This window comes from Protopterus annectens, chromosome 12.part0 (assembly GCF_019279795.1).
Source record: "Protopterus annectens isolate FY-2018-M chromosome 12.part0, PAN1.0, whole genome shotgun sequence".
Lineage (NCBI taxonomy): Eukaryota > Metazoa > Chordata > Ceratodontiformes > Protopteridae > Protopterus > Protopterus annectens.
The window spans coordinates 1,076,991,317-1,077,015,041 of record NC_056746.1 but is presented as its reverse complement, the minus strand read 5'-3'; positions in this window follow the sequence as shown (position 1 = coordinate 1,077,015,041).

Here is a 23,725-nt window from a genome sequence, read left to right as displayed (position 1 = left end):
TATCTAAAGACTTGTTGAATGATTCTAGTGAGATACGTTTTCCTTACTTGTAATGCCAATTTGTTCCACGATCTCACAATAATTTGGGTGATAAATCTTGATCGAAATGTGATTCTGCATTTTGCTATTTGAAAGGTGTAAATTGAAAATTTCGCCCTGATTGCAGTTCATATTGAGCAAATGTTAGGTTTCTTCATCAAAAACTGCACCTTACTAGTCTAGTCACCCTGTTTCTTGCATTTAATTCCATAAGTTTGTTAACAATGCATGAGTGGGGTATTGTATCAAATGCCTAACCCCAGATAAGGTAGACAGTGTGCACCATTTTACCCTCACCCATTGCTCTGGTGAACCTCTGGTAGGTACAACAGCAGACTCTATGTAGCCATGACATGATTGTACAGAGTTTCTGTGATAATTCTGTACAGGCTGCTGTATTCTCTGGGTTTGGAGGGGCAATACATTTTGACAAACTATTTCTTAATAAAAGCTAGTTTGCCTTGGAATATTTCCTAACTGGTTTAGAGAGTTGATTTTGATTTTGAAGGAGATAGCTTTATGGTTGGACCTCACCAGGATTTTACATTAGGAGGTTGCAGTGTTCTCCCACATCTGAGAGTACAAGCTTGTGTATGTTGGAACCTCTAAAGGGACTATGCTCTAACTGGTCAAGGATATTTGTATTTATGAAATCAAGAAATATCCTTGCCCACAGATTTGAGACTGTGTAGGATTCCCAGTCTGTAAAGGGGTAAATAAAGTCCCCCATGAGTAAGGTATTAGGTTGGATGGTGAGTGTCTCTAGTAGTTTAAGTATGTGCTATGAATTTCATGGCATGTAAAGGGTAACCTATAGTTTGCTAGGATATGATATGTGATTTTATATGTGATGACCTGCACATGGGGAAACTCCAGTGTGTCATCCTGTTTAACTAACCTGTGTGGATTTAAACCATGTCTTGGCAACTGCACAGATGCCTATGTTCTCCAGGTTGAGGACAGCTTGGAGGGAGGCATTGAGCAGTAACACCTTGAGGTTCAGCTGAGTTGCTTTTGCTATGTTGGTAGATTTTTCAACTCAACATTGCCTAAAAAGTGTTCTGTTGTGGAGGATAATGTTTTAGCCAGTATTCAAAAGACTTGAGAGGACAGATGCAAACCATACTAAGCAAAGCAATGTGGTCTGTCTGTTAACCATGTCATCCTATGCTGACAAATATTGTATCCTCTTAAAATGACAAAACAAAACAGAAACTTATCCATTTGTTAAACTCAATCATCTTTTGTTCATATTATGGCATCATTCTTGCTGAAGATAATATGCTGCTCAGTGCTAGGCTCATACAAGCCTGAGACAGATAGTCAAAGAGATCTATAATGTTTTTCATCATATAGTCTAGGCAGGTAACTCTCAACTGTACAGATGTTTGCAGAATGTCCAGATTTTTGGCTCATATTTCTGGTCTGCTCCTCATAAAATTTATGTTTATCTGGCAAATCCCTGAGGATTGACATTGCTAAATAATGACAGACATTTGAGTTTCAAACTTCATATTCTTCAGAAAAAGCATACTAACACAAGTTCTGTTATTCTAGCAATTTCTGAAGTTTATAAGAGCAATATTTAAAATCTCTCCCTATTTTGGGCCTTTGTTCCCCATTTTTAAGCTTTGTACAGATTTCTTAGGCTGAGAGGTTGAGAGGTATGGTGGTACAGTGACTTGAGTGTATGTGTAATTTGGTGGATCCTGGCTCCAGTCAGGTAACTAACTGTTATCTCCTCCTTGTTCAGCCTGATTAGCGGGGCATCATTTTGTCTATGGCTAGAGTCCTGTGAAATGTGTTTGCTTGCCTTGTGGGCTTTGTATTTTGTGTTGCATGTGTGGTATTAGGTGTTGCTTTTATTGAGTACTTTTGGGTTTACTGAGCATAAACTTTGCAGATGGATGGTCTAGGAGGTCTTTGTTGTTTAAGAAGATTGCATTTAAGGGCCTCAGCATATGTTGATCCATGTGTGTGTTGCATGCTATGTGAGGTGGGTGCTGTGTGCATTTCTTTGGTAACCTCATGTGTGTCTGTATGGGAGACTTTAGCTTCCAGTGACATTGTGAATGTAGGTTTACTATTGTTTGTTCAAATGGAAAAACATTTTCCATTCAAATAAACAAATAGTAATACCAAAAGTAAAAAAAAACTACCAGTGACAATGTCGAACCAAATGCTCGACGCATTTGACTTGACATTGTTGTTGAAACCACCATGTGATAGCCATGTAGGAGCTGATGTAAATCAGACTCATAGGTTCATAGGTTCATAGGCTGGTACTAGGCTGTCGGCTCAAGGGCCTATACAAGCCTAGCCATAACAATTCCCTGGCTATTTCTTCCCACACTATTTACTTTCCTATATGGCAAATCATGTTTTTGCAATGGGGCAAGCCCCCCTGCACCCCCCACAACCCCGCTACTTATATATTCTAACTCCAAGATTGCACTACAGTGGGGATGTGGATGAATTTCCACTCCCCACTGTACCGCGATCTCCATGCAGATAGTAGACTTACACTTATGCAAATGCAGTAGTGCATTCACATAAGTGGAGTCGACTATCTGGTCCACAAATGTTTGTGCGGTCGACATTCTGATATTCAGCACACTGCAGCCGATAGAATGTCGTTCGCACAAACGTATGTAAACCGTGTATGTACACCTTTCACATACTATATCTGTTACTTTAAGAATCAAGTACTTGTCAGTAAACATGAGACATTTGCTACATTGTCTTAAAATACCCATATCCACCAGGCTGGCTGCAGAGAATTTAGGAAATTGCATATACGTGTTGTCCAGACCTATAATTGGTGAGCTACAATAGTGTGGAGTATGTATCAGTAAAATATTTGCCAGCCTTCATGAATCCTGAACAGTACTGATCCCTAATAACATATCAAATAATGAAGTTAAATAACATATCAGTTGGCTAGAAATGTTATAAAAAAAACAGCATGGTATGGAGTAAGGGCCAGCACCACTGTTATTTTAAACCACATTTAAAGCATATTTCATCATATCCTTTATGATTAATGGACATGAAGTAAAAGACTTATCTGGAATTGGGATTTCACTAATAACCACAGTATTTGATGAAATTAAAGCGGTGAAGTAGTCATTTAAAACTTCAGCTATTTCAGAAAACTTGCAAGGAATTGCACTCTGAGTAAAATAGGACCAAGTCTATTGTTAGACTTTTTGAAACTATTGGCAGAACAACAATCAACGAAATTTGTTATTTTTTTCTTTAAGGAGCTTGAACCAAACTGTTTTAATCATTTGTAGTTCTTTCTTTTTTCATTACTAATTTAGTTAGTCTCCTATTCCATCGTGGCGGTGAAATCCATTTTTGGCCAGTTACTTTAACCTTTTTGCACTTTTAGTTAATATAACCATTTGCCAAGTTGCATTCAAGACTGTACAGGTGAAGCTTTAGACTTCCAGCCTAGGTCATTCATTTCTTCGAAAAGTAATTTTTCAAGTAATCCTTGAGCAGTCATAAGTTGTTATAACCATTTTCAGAAGCAATAATATATGAATCTAAAAAAAATCCTTAATTCTCCAAATGTTACAGTGCTACAGCCTGAACATGTATTTTGTTTTTTTCCACTGCCACTGCAGCCACTCTGTATTCTAACGTAATTACTTTCATACTTTGTACTTCATCCTTCTTTGTCAATATTGTATATACCTTGCTTGATATCCATGATTATAATGTCTATGTAATTGTCGAAGAACTCATGTAGTGTATTGTATCATCTATGGAGCTTTTCTCCCCAGGCCTCCACTGAAAACAGGCTCTTCTTGGCCCAGTCGACTTCCTCAGTCATCAAGCTGTAATAAATAAATAAATCTGTAGTAAATTTTAAAGCCAGATGATCAGATGCATCTAATGGGGGAATACATTTAATATTATGAATTTTACTAACTAAACAGTCATTTTGATGCCACATTGTTGACCAGATGGTCAACTCCAAACTAGCTTTAGCTTTTGAACTTCCCTAGTTAATAACTAATTTTATATGTAGTAAGACAATGTGGAATCTAGAGACTCACAGGTATTAAAAGTAAATTACTTGCTCTTGGAAAAAGCTTTACATGTGTAATCACTATTTTCTTTTGATGTGAGTCATTTGAGTATGCAAAATTATATGTATGTCAGCATTAGTGTTAATACTAGACTATTGTGATAGCATTGTTCAGAAATTCTTTTTACACTCATTTTTGGATTGTGTGCTTGTGGGCCTTCTCCAAAGAGTTACCAGGTTGTCTTCAAACTAGACTATATTGTTTGCAGAGGACAGCAGAAGAAAAGTTGCTGATAAACACAGTGAAGAGGAAGAGTTCAAATGACTTTACCTTTTATAAGTATTCCAGTGCTGGACAGTGTTTTGTGTATTTAAACATTGTAAAATCCATCTGATAGGTACCTTGTGTAAGGTTTCAAAACCAAGATAAATCCAAGGAAGAAGGTCGCGAGCAGCAACTATTTTATTTGATGAACCAATTAAAGCCAAGACAAATAAATTACATATATATTAAGCACTTTCGTCCCTCATTGTAACTTCATCAGAATATCCTGATGAAGTTCTGATGAGGGACAAAAATGTTTAATATATATATCATGACCTTCTGCCTTGGATTTATCTTGGTTTTGGAGCCTTTTGGATTTTGTGTCCTACCTTGTGCAAGGTATATGAAATTCTGCTTTAAGAAGGTGCTGTAGCAGAGAATAGTTAAGGCTGCTGAAAACTTTTTTAAAGTCTTTGAAAATACAACCTTGCAATTGCCCTGGATAACAATTTTATGGATTTGGCTCAGGAATGAACAGAAAGTTGTGATGGCACTGAAGCCTATTCTGAAATCATGTTGATTTTAACTTATTAGGCTGAATTTTAAAAGGAATTGGGCATGTATTAATTTTTCTAGAACTCTGTCTAAACTGAAATTAAATGTAGGGTTATAATGAGTAAGTGTCCACAGTATCTGCTGCATTATATTCAGAAAAATGTACAATATTTGCTTTTTTAATGTTGTTAATCCTTTTTTTGTGATCTGAGAGAAGTAAATCAGGTATGTAAGATGTCTGTTAATGAATGGTTAAGCAATTTTTTGTATGTGAAACTATTTTGGAAGAAATTATTGGGCTGGGCTGCAAGTGCTTGTATCCCAAGGGTTTGAAGAACGCTGTCTTGAAGACAGGGATTCTCGCATCTTGTAGTTTCTGTGGGCTGCTGCTGCACTTTAACTCAAATATGAGTTTGGCAAGCAGCTGCCTTTCTTAACTCAAACACATTTTTGAAGTTCAGGTGAGGTAAGTGCTGTAACCATGGGGAAGGAGTGGGAGGAGAAGTTTAGGGTTAAGGAAAGGGATAGGAGTTTTAGGCTTAAGCAGTAGGAATGGAATCTTAGGTTTAAGGAGCAGGAGGGGAGTTTTAGGGTTAGGGAGTGATCAGAGAATTTAAGTTTTGGGAGGGGAATTGGGTCTAATGTTTAGGGAAGTGCTTAGGAACATTAAAGTTAGGGAGGGGGAGTGGAGTTTTGACATAAGGGAGTAAGGACTTGAGTTGGGAGTTAGGTGAGAGTTTTAGGACTAGAGTTAAGCATCTGGTAGGGCTATACAGTTTTATAGAGTTTGGTGCTGGGAAGGCCATGTTAAAACAGGAGATCAGGCTAGCGGGAGTTTATGCATTTATGTTTTCAAGAAAGTGGCGGGGAGTAGGTGTGTCATTGTGTCATTGGTCATGTAACCAAAATTCCATTGTTGCAACTGGCCATGTCAAGGCAGAAAAATATCTTGGAGCTAAACCTGTCTACTAACCCAATAAACAAATTGTTAAAATAATAAATGGTGGCCATTTTTAAAAATTATTAAGATTACTGTCATTGTGCAAATTAGGGTTTGAAGTTACACCTAGGATTGTAAATTTATAGTTAAGCAGCATATTAAGGGGGTTTTGTATATCTTCTCCATTTCAGTTTTATCAAAGATGATCGTAAATATTATGCATTTTTTCTTCCTTCTCTGCCAGACCTGCCCCATGGCACCACTACCTTTACCCATATGACCCATTCATTATGTTAGTAATGAGAGACATGCATCCTCAGGCCAGAAGGAATTCCTATGACCTACTCATTTTTCCCAAGGGGTCTACCCTAATCAACCTGTGATATGATGAAAATTATATGACTGGAATGGGTCAGCTTTCAAAGTAGCTACCCACCCACCTTGGTGTTTCTCCCCATAGCTTAATCATGCTCCATTTAGTGCTGCCTTTTGTATGCTTACTTCCCTAGCCAGTGCACTTGCTCAAGAGTGGTGTGTGTTCAGCAGATCTATGCTGCATTGGTGCAACACCCATTATTCCATCTAGGTATCACCCATGGGGCAAGCTAGAGCCACCTCCCTATCTCCCCAAGAAATGAGTATATCCACAGTTGCTCACCCACATTCTCTCATCAGAAGTGACACTCAGACATGACTCATCTGACTCATAGTCACATCTTCATTCCTCTACACAACAATTTTTTTAATATATATATATATGTAACAGCATTGTCCTTTTAATACAAAAGTACAACATTGCCCTTTTAAGAAAGACAGAATGTACTGTGAGTATTAAGCTGCAGGCAGTTGGATGTGAGATGAAACATTAATGTTATTTATGCTGTGCTGCCATGTTGCTTGTAATAAAGTTACCAGTTTGCTGAAACCTACACTGAATCCTGACATTTCTGAGATGATCCTCACTAGAAGCAGTCTGTATTTCATACCACCTTACATGGTGTCAGAACTGGGATCATACCTCTCTACTGTCCAGATTTTCACAGAATGTCCATAATTTTGCCCCATATTTTTAGCTATTTCTTCTGAAATGTGTGGTTTACTGGTAAATCACTGAGGAATGAAGTCACTAAATAATGACTTACATTTGGGTTGCTGACTTCATATTCTTCATAAAATCCATGCTAACACAAATCCTGTTATTCTAGCAACTTTCTAAGTTTATAAAAGCAATATTTAAAATCTTTCCCTGTTTTTGGGCCTTTGTTACCCCATTATTTTAGGCTTTGTCCAGATTTCTTGCACTAAGAGGTTGAAAGACATGACCAGGATATCTTTGATGGAAGAAAATGCCTTCAAAGGTTATAAAACTGTACCTCACCATGGCAATTAATCTGAAAATGCTAAGAGATAGTCAGCATTATTGGGAAAACAATATTAATTTACAAAGTCCTTTATTTACTGAACTTAAAATGACTGCTGGTAAAATATAAATTTTCTTCTGCCATGACAATGTTTAACCCACCAGATCAGTTTGCCATCTTAAATCCATTTTTGTTGGCCTGCCTGGAAACAGAGATTAACACAATTACGTATAACTACAAAATCAGAAAAAGAATCAAAAGAAATCCAGGAAAACATACCTTTGTACTCATGGAGAAGAGAATATGAGGCCATTTGCATCTCCTTTGCATTTATGGACCGTGTTACATATGTGTCAATAATTAGTAAGCTCAATGAATATTTAGTTCCTAAAAGAAATATGACAGACGAGAAAGCGTATTTTCACAGATATGTAGAAGTACAGAACAAGTGTATAGAAATGCTTGTGGGATGATAGTATGAGCTGGCAGAAAATTGTTGTTTCAATGGCACAAAAGATTAAAAAAATATGAGACAGAATTGTGACTGAGCTGGCTGATGTGGAAACGCCACAAACGTTGCTGCAGCTTAAAATTGGTTTAATATGACTGACTGATGGGGAACTGTCAGAAAAGTTGCTGCCTGAAGTTAGTATAACTTTACAGAAGGCAAAACAAATAGCCAGGGAGGTTGTATTGGTGAACAGGCAAAATGCCAACTTAAACATAGCAAACAAAGTGTGAGTGAGGTAAAACATAAGGTCAATGGCAAGTTCCATTAAAGGCATAATGCTAATCAGATTAAGCGGATGTTGGAGAAGCAGAGTGAGATTAAACCTAGCGAATGTACAAGGGGTGGCCATTACCATAATGAGCCACATCAGTGTGGTGCATGTGTCAAAACATGTAATAGATTTAAAGCACTGAACCATTTTGCTGTTGTTTGCAAAACCAAGCAAGTTAAAGAGGTTGCTGCAGAAAAAGTTGATGAAACTAAAAATAATGTACAGAACACCTTTTTGTTGAGTTCATTTACTACTGGGTCAGATGTAACACCTGACTACCAGATGAAAATTCAAATTCATGGAACATTTTATGAGTTTTAAGATAAAAACAGGGGTCAGTGTTACTGTGATATCATGTGGTACACATTAAAGTTTCTTGAAATGAGAGTCCACAGCTAGATAAAACAGAGATGTAATGGGATCCTATCTCGCCTACATTCATAACTGATGGGTTCGGAGCCGATCCCTCGGCTCCGACTCGGCCAACTAGTACACTAGAACGAAGTCTCTTATTGGCTGGGCTACCCTCTATCCCAGGATGCACCACACCTGCTTCCCCAGATCTTGTTTGCCGCTTTACAAGCTAGACGTGGTCTCGACTTGGCTGGAGCTAAGTGTACTTTTATTACTTTTTCTGGTCTTTTGACCTTGGGGTTTCTTCATAAATTAAATCAACAGCTGTTTTAACGGCTATTCCTTGCTTTTGTTGAGTGTTGAGTGTTATTGGTCGATCTTTATATATCGATTGGTCGGGCGAGGCCCGTTTAAGTTAGAGGGCTTTTGCCCTTCTTAGTGGAGTGAGTGTGTTGTTTATTTTACTCCCTTTTTCTTCCGGGCAAAGCCCGTTTAAGTTAGAGGGCTTTTGCCCATTGTTGTGTTCCTTTGTGGTTGTTGTCTCCCTTGTGAGGTAAACCTTATCTCTAGAGAGCTCGTGCACCCTTTTTTTCTCGCGCTCTAACAGTTTTTTTAGTCACTTCTGTTCCTTGCGTGTAATTAGGGTATTGCATAGTGTTATTGCATTAACATGTCTAAAGAACAAAAATCTGGGTTCAAAAAGTGCACTAGGTGCAATTATAAAATGTCTATTACAGACAGTCATGCTATTTGCGTGTATTGTTTAGGGCCAAAGCATTTGCAGGAGACATGTAGTGTGTGTCATGCATTTTCTGCTAGGGTTCTTCAAGAAAAAAAAAAATAAATTGATCCTGAAGGGTCTTATTAAGCCCTCTTTTGAGGAAGCTTTGACTTCATCTTCTCCTACTGCTTCTAAAAAGAAAAGGTCGTCGGCTCCGACCAGTCCGTCAGAGCCGACTGCTAAGAAGCATAAGTCGACCTCTTCTTCCTCGGCTCCACTGACTTCAGAGCCGAGGGTCGAAGGGTCTGCCTCGATGCCTCTTTCCTCGGCTCCATTAGTTTCAGAGCCGCAGGTTGGAGCATCGAGAGGCAAATCACCTCCCTCGGTTCCATTGGTCTCGGAGCCGGTGGAGGTGTGCAGCTCAGACTCTTCCCCCTCGGCTCTGAAAGCTCCTTCGGCGCCGATCCTTATTCGTACTGTGCCTGACCCGGCGACGATAGTGTTGGAGCCCTTTCAGAGCCGGTCCCCTACATTGTCTGAGCTGAGAGGGAAGTCATCTCGACCCCTTTCTGCTTCCTCTAAATCCTCCAAATTGTCGGATTCGGATTTGGATAGGGTTATTCAGAGGCTTTTCCAGTCTCCAGTTTTTGCACAAATGGTCTCGGCTCCGGCCCATTTGGCTTCGGAGCCGATCCCACCCCCCCCCCCCGAAACTTTTGATTCCTCCTCCAACCTCCTCGGAGCCGTTGGAGTCGGTGATGGTGGAGCAAGGCGGAGCCGTACGGTCGGAACCGAGACCCCTTCGAGGTCTATCGGTGCCGACCATTGTTCCTACCCTGTCCTTGGGTTCGGGGTTCGGTACTGGGACTTCCTCAGCCGGGGCCGAGGGGAACATCTTGGGACTAGGTGCCTCGGTGCCTAGTCTTCCCCTTGGAGCATCGGCTGCGGGGATTCCTAGTGCCGTCGTGGTCTCTCGGCCAGTGACCTCCATGGAGTCTGGAGGTCCTGCCTTTGAGGCCATGAGGAGTGTGCTGGCCATGTCCTTGCCGGCTCAGCAGGCTTCTATCTCACCGTCCCTAGACCTGGAGACTGGTGCTTCTGGCGTACTGCAGTCCCATGACAGCGGGGCCCCAGGGCCTGAGGATACCCCCGTCGGGGGTTCCCTTCTTCCAGGGGGTCCGTCCGAAACTGCTTCAGATGAGCCTCCACGGAAGAAATTGTGCAAGAGGAAGCACGTAGACTCCCAAGATGAGTCTGTCACATCTGACACTGACCTCGATGACGCGGAGGGGTCCCCAAAATCATCTTCAGATGATGTCTCTTTCTCGGATATCCTTGAGATTCTGAGACAGAGAGGAGATTGGCAGGCCAAAACCCCTTCCGCTGAGGAGTCAGTCTTCCTCAAGGCCTTCGGGGCCCAGCCCTCCGCCTCCTGGGTGTCTCCGCCCTTCGATGAATTACTTGATTTGGTTTCTCGAAGGGCTTGGGAACACCCTGATTCTGTGGAACCGGTGCCTGCAAGACCCAATAAATTTCTTTCAGCCCCCCCTCAAAAGGAATTTTTAACAAAAGGAGTTCCTGTAGATGCAATGGTGGTGGCATCTGCCACACAGCAGGACGTGGCAGAGGCTTCAACGTCTATCCACCCTCCTAATAAGGATTCCAGGAGCATGGATAGGTACGGGAAGTGTACCCTTTCTTCAGCGGCCTTTACCTTACGGTTGCTGAATTACTTATGTCATTTTACTAGGCTCCAAAGGGACCTCCTTAAAGAACTAAGTGAGTCCCTCACAGGTAATCTACCTGAGGCGTTAGCCCACACGGTTGGCGCCCAGATGACTACATTATCTTCCATTGTGAACTCGTCCATGAGGCTCATCTCGTATGCGGCCAAGGGGGCGAGTAGAGCAGCGGGAACAGGCGTCGTCCTCAGGAGACACGCCTGGTTATGCTTGTGTTCCTTTGCGGAGGCCTTCAAGTCTTCCTTCGCCGACGCCCCCTTTGATGGGTCCTCTTTGTTTGGACCCAAGGTGAAGGACACACTGACTTGGTGCGAGCAGGAGGGCAAGACCTTGACTGCCGTTGGGGCCCGTTTTTCCGCTCCCTCTAGGCCTTACCCCAAGGCCCAGAGAGGAGGGAAAATGTGGTTCAGGAAAACTCAGAGGTCTTTCCCTACTCCACCCAGTGATCCCCCCTCTAGAGGCAGGGGGGGGGATTTCAGGAAGACATCGCCCCAGAGGCGGCAGAGGCCCCCGTAACTCTGGAGACCGCGATTCCTTTCGTGGTTCCTCCTACGCTCAACGTCCCTGAGTTGGTGCCCGACTGTGCAGCTCCGGAGCCAGTCGGGGGTCGTTTTGCGGAACACCCACAAGCTTGGGAAGCTATTACCAGCAACCAGTGGGTGCTCTGGATTATTACCGGAGGCTATCTCATTCCCTTCATCAAGCCCCCCTTCCCTTCAGGGAAATCCCGGACGTGCCACCCAGTCAGCGGGATCAAGCAGCAATATAGGTTTCAAAGCTGCTAGAAAAAGGAGTCATCCAGCCTGTCCCCACCGATCAGATCAGATCAGGAACTTACTCAAGACTATTTTTGGTGCCAAAAAAGACAGGGGACTTCAGGCCCATTTTGGACCTCAGTTCATTGAATCGCTTTGTGAAAAAGTCCAAATTCCGAATGGTCACTCTTCAGTCCATTCTCCCACTATTGGAGAAGGATGTCTGGATGTGCTCCATAGATCTCAAGGACGCTTACTATCACATTCTGATAAGTCAAGAGTCCAGGAGTCATTTACGCTTCCGCCTGGGAGACAGTCATTTCCAGTTCCGAGCACTGCCCTTTGGTCTCACCACAGCCCCCAGGGTGTTCACCAAGTGTCTGGCAGTGGTGACTGCTCACCTGAGAAGTCTAGGATTCCAAGTGTTTCCATATCTAGACGACTGGCTCCTTACTGCCACCTCCAAGCATCTACTATTTCAGGCGCTCATGGCCACAGTCACCTTGGGTCGTTTCCTAGGAATTACTTTCAACTGGCAAAAATCTGTACTACAGCCATCTCAGCGTATTACCTTTATAGATGCAGAGTTAGATACAAAAAGGATGCGTGTATTCTTACCGGCAGCAAGGATTCAAGTTTTACAGAACCAAATTTGATCCTGCCTCCCTCTATCAAGAGCTCCGGCCCATCTGATTCTACAGGTATTGGGCTCGATGGCTTCAACTATTCTCCTAGTCCCCTTAGCCAGACTTCACATGCGGGTGCTGCGATGGCTACTGTCGGTTCAATGGTCCTATCAGGAACTCCCCTTGAACCACTTGGTTATGATTATGGAAAGTTGCCGTCGAGATCTGCGTTGGTGGCTCCTCCAATCCAATCTCGACCAGGGGCGACCTTTTATTCCTCAGTCCCCCATTGCCACTGTGACCACGGACGCCTCCCAGGCAGGGTGGGGGGTCATTACCTGGACAGGTCTGTCCAAGGCACATGGCAACCCCAGGAAGCGCATTTGCACATCAATATCCTGGAAATGAGAGCGGTACTACTGGTACTACAAGCTCTCCATCACGCTCTCCCGCAAGGTCCGATTGCTATCCTATCCGACAACATGTCGGTAGTTTGGTACATAAACAAGCAAGGTGGGACCAGGTCGTACCCACTGTGCAGAGAAGCGATGAGACTTTGGCACTGGGCGGTAGCTACCAATCACTTCCTAATGGCAACGCACATACCGGGGAAATCTAATGTGATTGCGGACAGACTAAGCAGGACTATCCTGTTACCCCACGAGTGGTCCCTCAACCAAAGAGTGGCTGCGAAAATCTTCACCAACTGGGGTCTCCCTTGCTGTGACTTGTTTGCCAGCCCCCACAATGTGAAGTGCAGAGAGTTCTTCACTCTGACCCCCTCTCAGGGACAGATTCCCAGGGACGCTCTAACCCACATTTGGCCCCCCGGTCTCCTTTATGCCTTCCCTCCGGTTCCCCTCCTGCCGAGGGTGATACAGAAGGCAATTTACCTGGAGAGCGACATGATTTTGATTGCCCCGCACTGGCCTCGTCAGGTTTGGTTCCCCTTCCTTCGGAGGTATGCGATAGAAGGTCCATGGTTTCTGAACCCGGTGCCAGACCTGTTGACTCATCAGTCAGTACAGTCTCACCCATCTCTCAGGTCCTTGAGGTTGGCGGCGTGGTTACTCCGCTTCCATCCTTAGTCAGGGACAATTCCCTCTCTCCGGAGGTTATCCACATATTGTCTTCCTCTCACAAACCTTCCACTGTCAAACTGTATTCCAGCAAATGGAAAAGGTTTGCCCTTTGGACACAGCAACGAGGTATAGACCCTCTTACCGCCCCAGTATCGGAGGTCTTGAATTTCCTGGCCTCTCTTTTTCAGTTGGGCTCCTCAGTTTCCACGATTAAGGTTCAGCTAGCGGCCATCTCTAATTTTCATGTTTCTTTTGAACCTTCATTAATGTCAAACAAACTTTGCAAGTCTTTCCTTAAAGGAGCGTGGCTCCTTAGGCCCCCAATATCTCATCCTGTCCCCCCTTGGGACCTAAATTTGGTTCTGGCTGCCTTAACTACCCGCCCCTTTGAACCAGCAGCTACCTGCGATTTGAAATTCCTGTCCTGGAAAACCGCCTTTTTAGTGGCCATAACTTCGGCCAGGCGGGTTTCAGAGCTTCAGGCTCTTTGTTCTGATCCTCCTTATTTGATTTTTCACAAACATAGAGTGTCCCTTAAATTAAATCCCTCTTTTTTACCAAAGGTAGCTTCTTCTTTCTGCATTCAACAGTCTCTAGAGCTCCCTGTATTTTTTCCCGAGTTCTCCAATAACGCAGAATATATCCTTCATCAGTTGGATGTCCATAGACAACTGCGTTTTTATTTGAACAGAACTGCTCAGACGCGGAAATCAAATCAACTGTTTGTCTCCTTTGCAATAAACAGATTGGGTCAACCAGTAGCTAAAACCTCCATAGCCAAATGGATTAAAGATTGCATCTCTTTCATTTATTCGCAGGCTAACAAAGAGCTTCCCTTTCCAGTCAGGGCTCATTCTACCAGGGCAATGGCTACTTCTGTAGCTTTTCACTCCAAATTATCAATAGATGATATTTGTGCTACGGCTACCTGGACTTCTCCGCACATTTTCATTTCTCATTACAAGCTAGATGTGGTTTCTCGAGGCAGGGCTTCCTTTGGTTCCACAGTTCTCAGGAGTGTTTTCCAATGAGCCACCCGGGATTTAGGTGCTAGGGACGCTGTCCCATCAGTTATGAATGTAGGCGAGATAGGATCCCATTACATCTTTTAGTTATGTACTTACCATAACTTCGGATGTATGGGATCCATCTCACATTCATACGTACCCACCCTCCTTTCCCCCTTCCATTCGGATTTAGAGGAAATGTAGGTCCATTTGGAGATCTTCTCTTGAAGAACTTTAGTTGGTTGGAGTAACTACTATTTTTCTGTGTTTGCATGTAAGTATGAAAGCGAACAAACAAGATCTGGGGAAGCAGGTGTGGTGCATCCTGGGATAGAGGGTAGCCCAGCCAATAAGAGACTTCGTTCTAGTGTACTAGTTGGCCGAGTCGGAGCCGATGGATCGGCTCCGAACCCATCAGTTATGAATGTAGGCGAGATGGATCCCATACATCCGAAGTTATGGTAAGTACATAACTAAAAGATTGAAATGTGTAGCCCTGCAGGCAATTTCAAGTGCACAGGCAAATTTCTAGCCACTTCTGAGTGGAAGCTGCACAAGTGTGAAGTTTGCTAGTATATGCTAGATGGTCCATACATGAATAATCTGCTCAGCAGAGCTGTGATATGGAAAATGGCCTTAATAGGAAGAATAAATGAAGTCAGTGTAGAGGTGTTTGATGAAGTTGGTCTGTTCCAGTGTGAACCAGTAAAAATCAAACTAAAGCCAAATGATGTTCCATATGTCTTAACTATACTGAGAGGTGTGCCAGTTTTTTCACTGCTCAAAGCAGAAGCAGAACTATAATAAAGGCAAACACTTGGCATTATGGAAAGTGTTACTGAGCTGATTGAATGGTATGTGCTCATGGATAGTAATTAAAAAGAATTGGTTGGGTGGGAATTTACAGTATGTTGATTTAAAAAACGGTTTAGTGAAAATGGTGCTTGTGATAGGTTTAAATTGTCTATATTAGAAGGCAGATCAGCTAAGCTAGTAACTGCAAATGAGGCTTCTACACTAGATGCTTCTACTATTTTCTGGCAAATTCTTTTAGACCCAGAAAGACAAACACTGACAACTTTCATTACCCCATGTGAAGATTCTGTTTCAAAAGACTGTTTTTTGATATAATCTTAGTGCTTAAAATTTTCCAACATAAAATTATTGGTTTATGCGATGTTTTATGATGGCAGTGTTGTTTTGGATGTCATCTTGATATTTGGTCAAGACAAGCAAATATGTGATTTCAGATTAGAAGCTTTAGTATTTTGAACACCATCTATGTGCCAGCAGTATAAAATCAGATGCAAGTAAAGGCCAACAAATTAAATGAATTACAAAATCTACCATGTGTAGCTGAACTGAGTTAAGCCTGAGGCATGATCAGCTATTTGCAGCAGACCTTTCAACTATCCCCCATCCTTTAACAGATTTATTAATGATACATATGCCATGGTTTTGAGGACATAGCTCAAGCATTCTGCAAAATAAAACAAATGTTTACAAAAACTCTGGTGCTGACATAACATGATGTCATTAGACAGATAATGGTGAGCACAGATGCTAGTATTTTGACCTAGGTGCCATGTTATTACAGCATGGTGAGAAGGGTTATGTCCTATAGCCTACTGCTCTAGAACATTAATAGAGACACACAACAGAAATTTTCTCACATAGAAAAAAATGTCCTGCAAGTATGTGGGGCATGTGAAAAGTTCTCCAGATCACTGTGAAGGCAGAGTTTCCAGCTCCATACTGACTATAAACCACTGGTTCCACTGATTAATGGAACCAGTGGTTCCATTAATCAATTCATAATACTGACAAAGCACCACAGAGATGTCAGAGGCGGCAGTACTAATACTTTTAAAAAGGCTCTATACCAAAGCAATACATGTGCCAGGCAAACAACTCATAGTTGCTAATATGCTGTCCAAAAATCTCATTACTGTTGTTTCGTATTAACCTATGGCTATGCTGATTTACCTTTAAGTTAATGATATTTTTCTTGACATTATAGTGCATTGATTGTAAGATTTGTCATTGGAAATGAGCAGATATATATCATTCTCCTGAACTGCATTTTTCTACAGGACATAGACTTGAAACACACTGTACATTTGTCACAATGCTAGTTTATATTCTGACTGACAATTTTTATTAACTTTCTGCAAGATTATTCCCAAAAGTTTTGCTAACTTTATCAACTGAAATGCCCAAATGTAAACAAAAGAACAATAACATGCATTCAGCTGCATAGTCCTTACAAAAAGGCAGTTTATGCCTTCCTAGTCTTTCGTCTTCTTTATTCCATCTCCTGCCTTCTTCGCCTGCAAGATATTCTGAGCACCAAATTATCAGTTTCATAACAGCTGTCATCTTATCTCTGTCAATATTCTGCTCAGCTTGTATATCATGTTAGTAACTTGCAAAAGACTTTGGGATAACGTCTGGTGCTTCTGTAATGCAGATTGCCAAATGGACTTAAAGTAGAACCAGACTCACTTAACAGGAAGCTCAACACCACTCTATCCAGTAGTTCTTGTTGGGTCCAACAGAACTGACACCAGTCACTGTATGCTAGAGGTCTTGGGTTTGAGTCCCACATGAGAGCTAATATTATCTTTGTACTTCAATGATCCTAATAAGAAGTCACATAGATCAACAGCCTTTGCAATCCATTATATTTGAAATCAGTCTATACACATGGATTCATATCCATATATATAAAAAAAAAATCTGAAACACAAAACCCCTCACCCCAGTGTTCTCTCTTACTTATGTATACCAACTCCATTATTGTACTACATTGGAGAATGGGCAAATTTCCAGTCCCCAAAAATACCAGCAACCAGTATAAAGGTCAAGTTAATGTTCTGAAGTGAAAACACACAAATGTTCAATATTTTTGACATTCAACCTAAAGAATGACTCCCATACACATCTGTTTAGGTGAGCTATGACCTATTGCACTGGACTAGAATTACAAATATTTGTGCTTCTTTTATTTTGCTGCATTTCTTTATATAATTTCTGATACATCAGGGGCATAAGTGATAGAATGTGCAAGTCTAGGCTTAATGTAATTTGGCAGACTTTTTTGGTACAGTCTAGCTAAATTTAAAAATGAGTTCAGCTGGAATATGATGTCACATGATGTTAAGATGTATTTAGAATATGTGAAGAAATATTGATGACTATGTTATTTCCTGGAACTAGATCCAGCATGCTGATTAAAAATCGAATTAGTCACGACATCAGTTTGGAGCACTTCTTATGTAATGAGATTGTTGGCATTGTCATCCATAGCTCAGTAATGTATTTCACTTTTACAACTATTAAATTTGAGTACTGCCTTATCTTACTATCAAAATACATTGCATCTGGCATTTCCAAGATGCATTTAAAACCTTATAGTCATATATTGTTTGTCCAGTTTAAACAGAGTTCTCCTAATTCCCTATTCTGTCCGTCTTTTTTCATCTACTTTGTTGCAATAGCCATTTATTAGCTCTCAGTTTACCTCTCATCAGTAGGCTTACCAAACAATGATATTCTACACCACACTCATTTCAAGCCAGCTATTTCATCAAAGTCATCACTTCAGTTGTGTAAAATATTTTTTGACACAAACATTTTCTGCTTCTTTCTGCTGATTTGAGGTCAGCAGGATATGACTTTGTAGTACAGGCATCTGTGCAACCCAGCCATAACCTTACACACCATCAGTTGATTTATTGTGTTTCTGAGCAAAATCATCACTCAGGCCATTGCATTTTCAATGTGACATTCATAGTGTTACCACAATAGTATCATGTGTATGAATAATGTATAAATCAGTTAATATAAAATTCCTGATTATCATTCTGTCATGTTTAATAGAGTGTGTGTATATATATATATATATATATATATATATATATATATATATATATATATATATATATATATATATATATATATATATATATATATATATATATATATATATATATATATATATATATATATACAGATATATATATATATATATATATATATATATATATATATATATATATATATATTTCCAGTTCAAGGACCCCATTTTCAGTGGAGGCCCGGGTAGAAAAGCTCCAATAATACATAGTACAAGCTCCATAATATGAAGTACAATACACAGTAGAAATAGAAACAAAGTAAGCAAATTTTACATACAAAATAGCAAAAACTAAACAAAGTTAAACAGCAGCTTAGAGAAAAATATAATCCATATTTACATGTTTACTGGTTGAGAACAGTAGTACAGAGTTAAATTAATACAGAGGTTTAAATCATCTGAGAATGGTATAGAAGTAACATTAGCATGAAGGCAGTACATAGGGTTAATCCCTAATGTGTAAGGAAGAACAAACTTTGTGTGTAATGAAAGTATTTAAGTATTAAGCAGGTTAGGTAGGTAGAGTGCAATTGCATTTCCATTTATGGGAGAGGTAAGAATGGATCTGGGTTTTGAAGTGTTCAAAGTTCTCAAAAATTCTTAGAGACAGAGGGAGAGAATTCCATTTTTTGGCTAAGGAAAAGGATAGATGAAGCTGACTAGCGGGACGATTTGGTTTATATACAGAGATTAGATTTTGGTGGGCAGATCTTAGCGTTCTGTTTTTTGTTAGTGCTGGGCATATAGTTGGTTTAAAAATAAGCTTGTGAGTGGTGATGAGTTGGAGGTAGTCAAGGTAGTTGGGAAGTTCTAGCCATTGCAGCTGGTTAAGAGGTATACAACGGTGAGTGGAGTATTTGTAAGTGGTGGCGAACTTTGAGATTTTGTTGTAACAGGTTTCTAGTTTAGAAGAGATGGAGGAAGATAGGTTGGTTAGTAGGGGAGCAGCATACACTAGTGAAGGTAGTAAGTAGGTAGTGACGAGGGTCTGTCTTGTTGAAGGGGAGAGGAAGAGGGAGTTTTTGTACAGCATGCCAAGTTTCTGATGGGTTTTCTTAATATTTAGCTGAATATGGGTATCGCATTTTAGGTGTTTGTCAATAGTAACTCCAAAAGGTTTAGCAAAAGGAACAACTTCTATAGTGGAGTTGGCATGGCTCGTAATCTTGAAAGAGATTTTGTGGAGGGGGAAGAGATCTTGAGGGGGAGAATAGTAGGATTTTTAATTTGTTGGCATTCAGAGAGAGGTGATTTTGAAGCATCCAGTTCTCAGTAGTTGAGAAGGCAGTTTGAGTTTTTGTTTGGAGCTCAGGGAAGTTTGATGCAGAGCAAACAAACTAAAGTTGAGTCATCTGCATATTGTACTATCTTAGTGTTAGGAATGGCTGCATGGAAATCATTAATGAAGATATTGAAGAGCATAGGGCCAAGTATGGATCCCTGGTGTACCCCGGTCGGGGTGGAAAGGAAGGCTGAGGTGCCAGTCTTCCATTTTACTGCCTGAGATCTGTCAGAGAGGTAGCTGCTGAACCAGGTAATGGTGTTTTGTGAGAGGTTAAGATTGGAAAGGTGGTAAAGAAGGTGGGTATGGAAGACTGTATCGAAAGCCTTGGAGAGGTCAAGGAGGACTGTGGATGCAAGTTCTCCAGAGTCACGGCATGGTTTACGATGTCTAGAAAAGAGAGAAGAGTTGTTATTGTGCTATGGCTAGGATGGAACCCATGTTGTGTTGGGGTGAGGAGTTGGTTATCTCTAAGGAATGACATGAGCTAGAGGTGGATGCATTTCTCAAGAATTTTTGAAATAGGGGAGAGAATCGCTATGGGTTCGAAGTTGGAGATGCTATTATTTTTGCCTCCTTTATGGAGGAGTAGGATAAAGGCTGCATGCCACAGTTTGGGGACATATGATTCATGTATGGATCTATTGATGAGTGTGCTAATGGGGATGACGATGCTGTCTGCTGCAATTTTTAGAAAGTGTGAGGGGATGTTGTCAGGGGCATTGGAGCAAGGCTTGAACTTAGAGAGAAGTTTTTTTTATATATGAGGTGGGGATGGGTTTGAGATGGAATATGGGAAGAGAGTTTGGGATGGAAGGTTGGGCAGAGGGTTTTAGTTGGGGGGAGGTGTTGTTGTTTGGGAATGTTTTGGTGTGTTCTGCTATAGAGTTAGTAAAGGAGCTGAACAGGGTAGCTATATCTGGGTCAGATTTACTGGTGTCAGGGCAAGAGTTGCTTTTGGTGCCTGGGTTGAGAAGAGAGTTGATGGATTTCCAGAATTGTTTGGGGTTCGAGGAATGATTAGACTGGAGTTTGGTATAGTATGCTTTTTTGTCTTGTATAATATGTTTTTGGCTAAGTTGCGGAGTTGTTTATATTTAAGAAGGGTGTCAGGGTGCATATTACGATGGTAGAGTTTCCAGGTCTTGTCCCTTTGTTACATGAGTATTTTGGTATATTTAGTAAGCCAAGGGGTGGAATTGGTTTTTATACGTTTTATTCTTGGAGGTGCTTGGGAGTTAAGGGTATCTAAGAAGGTTGAGTTGAAGAATTCAACAGCAGTGTCCAGAAGAAGAGTTTTTAGAGTATCCCAATTTATCAGTTTGAGAGAATTGGAGAAAGATGTGGGGTTAAAGTTTTTGAGATTCCGAGTATGGATATATTGGAGTAGGTGAGGATGGGTGGGGTTGCTCTATGGATGAAGGCTGGCAAGTGATCACTGATGGAGTCTGGTAAGGTGCCAGTGTGGGAGATTTTAATTGGGTGGGAGACAAGGAGCCAGTCCAGTATGGAGCCTGGGGGGTTATTTGATTGGGTCTGGTAATAGCATTTGTGAGTTGAGTGAAATTACATAGACTGATTGAAATGATGGGATTATTGGCAGTAATGTTCTTCCAGTCAATGTTTACATCTCCTAGGATGTATGTCTCAAACTTGATATTATATGAGGCCCATAGAAGAATTTCCTCAAGTGTGTTTATATTGTTTCCAGGGGGGATATAGAGGGCTATAACACAAATGCTTTTCTGGTTATTTAGTTTGAGATTTCCTATGACTAGTTCAGCATTGCTAAACTGAGGAATAGGATTTTGGTAGGGAGTGATGGAGAGTAGGCTAAAGTAGATTAAAGCTACTCCTCCACCCTTCTTTTTTAGGCAGTCATGTCTAAGAGCTTGAAATCCTGGGGGAAGGATTTCAAAGTCTGAAATATTGGGTTTTAGCCATGTCTCAGAGACAGATACTATGTCAGGTTGGGTATGGGATAGCCAAGCGTGGAAGTGGGATCATTTGTTTCTTAGACTCTGGGCATTGATGGTCAAGAGCTTGAGGTATTTAGGGTTGGTAGTATGGGTGGAAATGGGGGGAGATGGATTGCTGCTGGTATTAGGCCCTGGGTTGGGGTGTATGTCTCCTGCTAGGCATAGGCAGTCAAAGGGGAGTGAGAGCAGGGGTTTGAATTTACTCCTAGAGTTTTGTGGGAAGTACAATAATGCTTTGGAAATATGATGTTTCATTGATGAGGATAAGAGTTTTAGTTTGAAGCAGAGAAGTGGGCTTGGATGAACTAGAGAGGAGGATATGGTGTGAAAATTAGATGTGGCAGAGTGATGATGGGTGTTAGGGGTGATGATGGGGTGAAGAAGGGATAGGAAAGAAGGGGGCTAGTTTGTAAGGGGAATAAGAGGTAGCATGGTATAGAGGTATTAGGAGTAGTAGGCTAAAGGAAGGCATGAGAAGGGTTTGAAAAGGCATGGTTTGGTTTAGGTATAAATGAATAGTTGGGGGTTAGGTGTTGAGGAAGTAGTGGGATCTTGGTGAGTATGATAGTGTAGGAGGGAGGTGTATAAATGAATAGGTGGGGGTTAGGTGTTGAGGAAGTAGTAGAATGTTGGGGAGTATGAGAATGTAGGAGGGAGGTGTATAGAAGTGTATGTAGTGCTTTAAGGTTTGGGATGGGGAGGGGTGAGAAAGTATTGGAGGATGGGAGGGGATAGTGAGATGAAAGTGGATTGGGTGAGATAGGGGGAGTGGACGTATGGCTAGAATAAGTGTAGGAGCAGTAGGGGTGGGTGGGAATTGGGGTAGGGAGTGGAGTGGAGTGAGCCCACAGGGTGAAAGGAGCAAGTAGACCCAAGGAAAGAAGACAGCAGGGCAGTGAGAAAAACAATCAGTATAGTGAAGGTAAGTACAGAGGAAGGTAATCAGGGTGGTTAAAGGGATGTTTGGGTAATGTTATAAGGGAAAGGATTTGAGTGATTACAGCGGTAGAAGGGACTGTTAACAAGCAGTTAATGAAGAAAAGAGAAAGCCTATATTTTATATAAAAGTGGGTGAGAAAAAGTGAGGGAAAAGAGGTTAAAGGTGGTTAAAGACTGCCATCTAGTGGAAAAATCCTGTAAAAGTGGAGAGTGGAGCCACTATAGGAGGAAGAAAGATGTAAGGCAGAAATAAGGCTCTAGAATGGGAAGTAGGAGGATAAGGCAGGTATGGAGGGGAGTTCACATTAAGAAGGGTATGTTTAATTCTTACAAATCCATCTCAGATAATACCTTATATGTTGTATTATTATTAATACAATCAAAGCAGTTCTTTCTTTCTGAAGTAGGTGAGTGAAGGAAGCTGAAACTATCTATAATGGACCCCTTTACTCACTCAACAGCAGACATTCAGTGCTAACTTGTCTCTATAAATAACTTATTAAATAACTGACATCAAAGTCAGGTCTCCCATTATACACCTACGTTGTTCTGTACACCTAGTACTTGTGATGATCTGTTAGCAAGTGAAACATACAAAATTACTTAAATACTGGATACAAGGAACATTACAATAATAGTATAAGAAATAATGCAGTCGCATAAGCAGTCAACAACCTTGGGCAGTTATTCAGTTTTTTTTAGGTTCTATGAGCCAATGTCAGACGTTTTTGGTGCAACTTTAAAAGCTTCCCTCATTTAAAGAGCTTCACCCTTTACACTCATTTTCCTAGTATATTGATCTTCAATACAGTATAGTACAGTATGATATGTTCAGGCTCTGGCACTGGGCCATATTGGCCTATCAAGTCATGTAGCAGTCATTATTATGTAGTATATCAGTTGCTTTAAAAGCTGTTAGACTATTGTGAAGTCTCCATGTCCATCCTTACTCATGTGTGCTAACTCTATCTCTAATGGTCCCCTGCCCCTAACCCCAGCGCAACACACTAACCTATGAAAAGCATTTCTTTAACTACATCACTGATGTTACTATTAGGATTTTGTTTAGTTGACCAATCACAAAAGAAGATATTTTTTTCCTTTTGCAGTCAGTGTAGTTTCAGTAATTTTTGGCCAGTTAAACATAGTTCTGACATGCAGAAATCAATTTAATGAGTGTTAATGTTTCTGCACATTAAAATTTGATAATACACTCACACAACACACACACACACACACACACACACACACACGCACACACACATATTGGAAGTTTAAGCAGCTGAGGCACAAGTATTGGCTCTAAAGTTAGTGATCTTAACCAAATCAAGTATTATT